Raw genomic sequence first — 6799 nt, forward strand, 5'->3', positions numbered from 1 at the left:
AACTAAACCTAGAACTAAGTGCAGAAATAAACAACTGTTAACTAGAGGGGTGAGGAGGACTAATGCAAAACAAATGGGAATTACACAGGAGTGACTAGGAGGAAAACATGAGGAAAGCCTAGAGGGAGCCGGGGAACACAAGAAGACACATGACGAGAACCTGAGGGAGAGCAGGAGGGGGCTGGGGACCAAGGGGACACAGAACATGACACCAACCCCCTTGAGGAAACTGGTTCCGGGGACAGAGCCATGCGTTGCTGTGAATCCAACTGTATCTAGCCTCTCAAACTCACTCACCAACTCTGGCTCTTTGCCCACCAAAGAGATGACATTCCACGTACCAAAAGCTAGCTTTTGTAGCTGAGAATCAGACCGCCAAGGTCGCTGCCTTCGACTACCACTCAACACACAATGCACTTGCCAATTAGTGATGGGATTTCCGGCTCTTTCATGGGAGCCATTCATTTGTCGGTCATTTACCTCAAAGAGCCGTTCAAAAGATTGGCTCCTTCCCAGCTAACAAAAAATTGTTGTAAGAACGTTATGGGAATGTTTATTTTGAATGTTGTAAAAACGTAGAAATGTCCAGTTTTTTTAATGTTACTGGAATGGTGTGTTAACGTTACAAAAACATTGCTGGAAATGTTTGCTTAAAGTTGTTTGAATGTTATTTTACGGTTAGCATGACATTAACAGAACAATAGCATAACATTACTGGAAAGTTAGCATAAGGTTACTGAAACGTGTCAGGTTCGTTGGCAGATCTGAAGCGTGACTGAGAGGATCTGTTGCCCAGATGCGGAGTGAAGGAAATAATTCAATTCAATTCGATTCAAGTTTATTTATATAGCGCCAAATCACGACAAGAGTCGTCTCAAGGCACTTCACATAATAAAACCACCAGCGTGGTTATCTCCTGAGGGTTTGGATGGAGGGTTAGAGGGCTGGTAAGCCTGGAGACTCGATACAAAGTCTGGTGAGAACGATGACTGAGTGATGAATGAAACGCCGGCACTTCCTTAAGTAGTGTCGGCGTGATGACGTCAGCCGCCACGTTGGTGGCAGGAATGATGGGACAGAAGTCAGTGGGATGAGTTCGTGACAGGACCCCCCCCCCCCCCCCCTCTAGGGACGGCTCCCGAAGTCCCAGGATGGCGGGCCCAGAAGTCAGTCAGCGGGGTAGGGTCGACAAACGAGCTCGTGGGCTCCCAAGAGCGTTCCTCAGGCCTGTACCCCTCCCAGTCCACGAGGTACTGCCAACCTCGTCCCCGGCGGCGAGCGTCCAGAATCCTGCGGACCGTGTAGGTGCGATCCGCCTCAACCCCGCGGGGCGGAGGTACCCGAGCCGGCGGAGAGTGGAAAGGAGAGGAGACCACCAGCTTCAGCTGGGAGACGTGAAAGACCGGGTGGATCCGGAGAGTAGCCGGGAGGCGCAGACGGTAGGTGACTGGATTGATGACCCTGAGGACAGGGAACGGACCCAGGAAGCGAGGAGTGAGCTTCCGGGAGCCAGCCGGCATCCTCAGGTTAGCGGAGGAGAGCCACACCTGGTCGCCAGACCGGAAGACGGGGCCAGGCCGGTGGCGGCGGCGATGCTGACGGGCATACTCCGTGTTGGCCCGGGTGATGGCCGCACGGGCCCGGATCCAGGCGAGCCGACAGCGGCGGACCAGCGCCTGGGCAGCAGGGACCTCCACCTCAGGCACCTGATGGTCAAACAGAGGAGGCTGGTACCCGTAACAGGTCTCGAAGGGAGACAGACTCATGGCGGAGGAGGTCTGGAGGTTGTGTAACAGCTCCGCCCACAGGAGAAAGCGGGGCCAGGTGGTCGGCTGGGACGAAGCGAAGTAGCGCAGGTAGCGTCCAAGCTGCTGGTTAGCTCTCTCCGTCTGACCGTTTGTCTGTGGGTGGTACCCAGAGGACAGGCTGGTGGAAGCACCGACCAGGCGACAGAACGCTTTCCAGAAGCGTGAGACGAACTGGGGTCCTCTGTCGGAAACCACGTCCTGAGGGAAACCGTGGAGCCGCACCACCTGTTCTAGGAGCAGTTCGGCCGTCCTCTTGGCAGTGGGGAGGCTGGCCAGGGCCACTAAGTGCACGGCCTTGGAGAAACGGTCCGTGATAGTCAATATGGTGTCCAGGTGGTCGACCCCCGCCAGCCTGTGACAAAATCCAGCCCGATGTGTGACCACGGCCGCTTGGGCACAGGGAGAGGCCGTAACTCTCCAGCGCCGGGTCGGTTGGAGGACTTGGAGCGAACACACACATCACATGCCGCAGTGAACTCGCGGACGGCCACCAGAGAGCCCGACGGAGGAACTGGAGGGTACGGGCTTGTCCTTGATGTCCCGCGAGCCGTGAACAATGCCCCCACGTGAGTGCCTCTTGTCGGCAGGAGGCGGGAACGTAGAGACGGTTCGGTGGGGTCTCCGGCGGCGCCGGATCGCCAGGAAGTGCTGCCCGTATGGACTGCTCCAACGGCCATTGGAGGGAGGCCAGGAAGCGTTGAGTCGGTAGAATGGTCCGAGGCTCCGGGGGGCCAGCATCTGGTGCGAAACGCCGAGAGAGAGCGTCCGCCTTGAGGTTCTTGGAGCCGGGCCGGTAGGCGATATGGAAGTGGTACGGCTCGAAAAAGAGGGCCCACCGAGCCTGACGAGGGTTGAGTTGGCGGGCAGACTGAAGATGAATGAGATTCTGGTGGTCGGTCCAGATCAGAAAGGGATCGGTGGTCCTCAGGAACCACTGCCTCCATTCCTCCAGCACCCATTTTATAGCCAGCAGCTCTCTGTCGCCGACCCCATTGTTCTGCTGTGTGGGGGAAAATTCCGGGAGAAGTAGGCACATGGGTGGAGCTTAGAGTCTGGACCCCGTTGCGAGAGAACGGCCCCCGCTCCCACATCAGAGGCGTCCACCTCCACGACGAAGGGCCGAGTCTGATCCGGGTGGAGGAGGATGGGTTCGTTAGTGAAACGTCCGACCAGCTCATGGAAAGCACGGACAGCCTCTGGAGTAAGGCGAAAAGGGTGAGGCTGATTGGTGGTTTTGGTGAGTGAGGTCAGTGGCGCTGCGAGGGAAGTGAAGTTGCATTCGAGAAACCCAGGAAGCTTTGCAGCTGCTTCAGGGTCGTGGGTAGAGGCCACAGAGCTACTGCCTGAACCTTCTGGGGGTCCATCTTCAGGCCCCGGGAGGAGATGGTAAAACCCAGGAAGGAGGTGGACTCCTGGTGAAACACACACTTCTCCAGTTTGCAGTAAAGTCCATGGTCCAGGAGGCGGGACAGAACAGCTCGAACATGCCAGGTGTGCTCTTCGGCCGTGCGGGAGTAGATGAGGATGTCATCTAGATAAACAAAGACCCAGCGGCCCAACATGTCTCTCAGCACATCTGTAATGAACCGCTGGAAGACGGCGGGGCTGTTGCAGAGGCCAAAAGGCATCACCAGATATTCATAGTGGCCAGTGGGCGTGATAAAGGCGGTCTTCCACTCCTCACCCTCCTTAATACGGATGAGGTTGTAAGCGCTGCGCAGATCCAGTTTAGTAAACACAGCGGCTTGTGTGATGGCGTCCAGAGCGGTGCCCATGAGAGGGAGAGGGTGACGGTCCCGGATCGTTATTTTATTTAACCCTCGATAGGCTATACAGGGCCGGAGATCTCCCTCCTTCTTCTTTACAAAGAAAAACCCCGCGGCCCCGGGGAATGTTGAGGGACGGATGAATCCCTTCTGGAGGGCATCATTTATATAATTGTCCATTGCCCGGGTCTCCGCCAGAGAGAGGGAGAACAGGCGACCCCGGGGGGGGGGGGGGGGGGGGGGGCGGGGGCTGGGGGGGTTTGCCGGGCTGGAGCCTGATCTCCAGGTCGTAGGGTCGATGAGGAGGTAACCTGGTAGTGGGTTCTTTAGCGAAGACCTGAGCGAGGTCGTGGTATTGAGGAAGGACGAGTGTCAGGTCTACGTCTGTGGGAGGGGCTGCTCCAGTCCGAGGTGCAGGGGAGCCCCAGTGGTTATGGCAACCCGTGCCCCAGGCCAGGACCTTACTGGTGGACCAGGAGATGTGAGGCTCATGGCGGCAGAACCAGGAATGACCCAGGATGAGAGGTGTAGCTGGCGCCTGGATGACCAGGAAGTGGAGGGTCTCCAGGTGTTGGTCAATAGTCATGTGGAGACCCTGGGTTCGGTGGGTGAGAGGGTACGGCATGATGGCCCGGCCGTCCACAGAGGTCACGGGAATGGGTCAGTCGAGGGCGGTGAGGGGTACCTTGAGCCGAGTAACCAGTCCGTGATCGATAAAACACTCCGCAGCCCCAGTGTCTAAAAGTGCCTCCAGTCTGGTCGGGCCTTGGTCTAGGTGGAGGGAGACCGGGAGAGTGGTTTGGTGTGGAGCCGGAAAAGTGGAGACTCCGGGCGGGACAGCCCCTACTCCGACCCGGAGGGACCGTTTCCCGGTCGTTTTGGGCATGTGCCACGATGGTGACCCAAATCCCCACAGTAAGCGCATCTTCCCTCCTGATAGCGCCGTGCCCGTTCCTCAGGGGGAAGATGTCCAAGCTGCATTGGCTCCTCCATCGGTTGGTGAGCCGGCCGGCGGGGTGACGTCCTGGTGTGTACGGGGGCTGACATGGTGCTCGGCCGGTTCAGGATGCAGCGGTCCAGTTGGAGAGCCAGATCCACTGCCAGGTCCAGGGAGGTTGGGGCCTCGTGCCCGATCATGCCCTCCCGGATTCTCGGTGACAATCCCTCCAGGTAAATGGCCTTTAGGGCGTCATCCCACCTCAACCGAGCGGCTGTCGTCCGGAAGCGAGAGGTGTACTGACCCGCCGTCTGGGAGCCCTGACGGAGCTGAAGCAGCCGAGTCTCGTCCGAGACCTCGCTGCTGGGGTGCACAAAAGTCTTTTTCATCTCCTTTACAAAAGTCTCATAGTCATTGCAGGCAGGAGATTTCTGATTGTAAAGAGCCGCCGCCCATTCACCTGCTCGACCCCTCAGCAGTGAGGTCAGTAGGGCAACACGAGAGCAGGATGTGGGGTAGCGAGCCGGCTGGCACTTGAAAGTCATGGCCAGGGTCGCCAGCATGCCCTCCGGGGATCCTCTGGATCCGTCCCACTTCTCTGGAAGGCTGAGGCGTGGTTCCATCCTGTTGGTGACGGCTGTGGTCTGTCGTTGCAGAGCGGTGGACAGCTGGAGAACTAGCTCGGTGAGAGACTCAATTTTTGTGGCTTGGCGATCAGCTACGGCACGGAGCTGGTTCATTTCTGCCGTATGCTGATCCAAGGTTGCGCGCTGTTGAGCCACTTCAACACGCAGACGCGCAAACTCCGCTGGGTCAACTTGGGTCTCAGTCATCCTGTCAGGTTCGTTGGCAGATCTGAAGCGTGACTGAGAGGATCTGTTGCCCAGACGCGAAGTGAAGGAAATAACCAGCGTGGTTATCTCCTGAGGGTTTGGATGGAGGGTTAGAGTGCTGGTAAGCCTGGAGACTCGATACAAAGTCTGGTGAGAACGATGACTGAGTGATGAATGAAACGCCGGCACTTCCTTAAGTAGTGTCGGCGTGATGACGTCAGCCGCCACTTTGGTGGAAGGAATGATGGGACAGAAGTCAGCGGGATGAGTTCGTGACAAAACGTTATTTGATTATTAGCATAACGTTCCCGGAATATTTTCATAACATGGCTGCAAACTTGCTACAATGTTACCAGAACATTTTGTTAATGTTTGGAAAAACATTGTTGCAACATTAGCAAAACATTGCTAAAACGTTCGCCTGACATTACCGGAACATTATCTAAAGGCTAGAAAAATGTTTCTGGAACGTTATCTTAAGGTTAGCAAAACATTGCTGGAACATCGGCATAATGTATCTGGAACGTTATCTTAAGGTTAGCAAAACAACGCTTGAACATCAGCATAATGTTTCTGGAATGTTATCATAAGGTTGGCAAAACAATAATGGAACAGTAGATTAATGTTTCTGAAACGTTATCTCAAGGTTAGCAAAACATTGCTGGAACATCGGCATAATGTATCTGGAACGTTATCTTAAGGTTAGCAAAACAACGCTTGAACATCAGCATAATGATTCTGGAACGTTATCTTAAGGTTAATATTACTTTGCAGTAACATTAGTATAGCATTGCAAAAACTTTACAGTTTCTGAAACCCTTACGAAAAAGAAGTATACTTTAAGTATCTAATTTCAAGTATACTTAAGTGTGCATAAGTTTATTTGCATACTTGTTCTTAAAGTTTACTTAGAAGTATACTCCTTGGGTCTAAATTGGGCCACTAAATGTATACTTGAAGTATACTACAAGTATACTTCACAGTAATAATTTAAGTTTATTTGTAGTGTACTTCTGATATAATTGAGTATACTTTTCTCTTTGAAAGTATACTTAAAGTAACATCACAAGTGTACTTGGAGTGTACTTCTGATATAATTAAGTATACTTTTATCCTTGAAAGTATACTTAAAGTAACAATATAAGTTTACTTTTCATACAATTGAGTATACTTTTCTTCTTGAATGCATACTATACTTTAAGTAACAATATAAGTTTACTTATAGAGTACTTCAGATATAATTGAGTATACCTTTCTCCTTGAAAGTATACTTAAAAGTAACAGTATAAGTTTACTTCTAATAAAATTGAGTAAACTTTTGCCCTTGAAAGTATACTTAAAAATAAACTTTAAGTAACATTATAAGTTTACTTGCAGTGTACTTCTGAAATAATTGAGTATACTTTTCTCTTTGATTGTATACTTAAAATTATACTTAAAGTAATAATATATGTT

This window comes from Nothobranchius furzeri, chromosome 5, assembly GCF_043380555.1.
Source record: "Nothobranchius furzeri strain GRZ-AD chromosome 5, NfurGRZ-RIMD1, whole genome shotgun sequence".
In the NCBI taxonomy this organism is placed as follows: domain Eukaryota; kingdom Metazoa; phylum Chordata; class Actinopteri; order Cyprinodontiformes; family Nothobranchiidae; genus Nothobranchius; species Nothobranchius furzeri.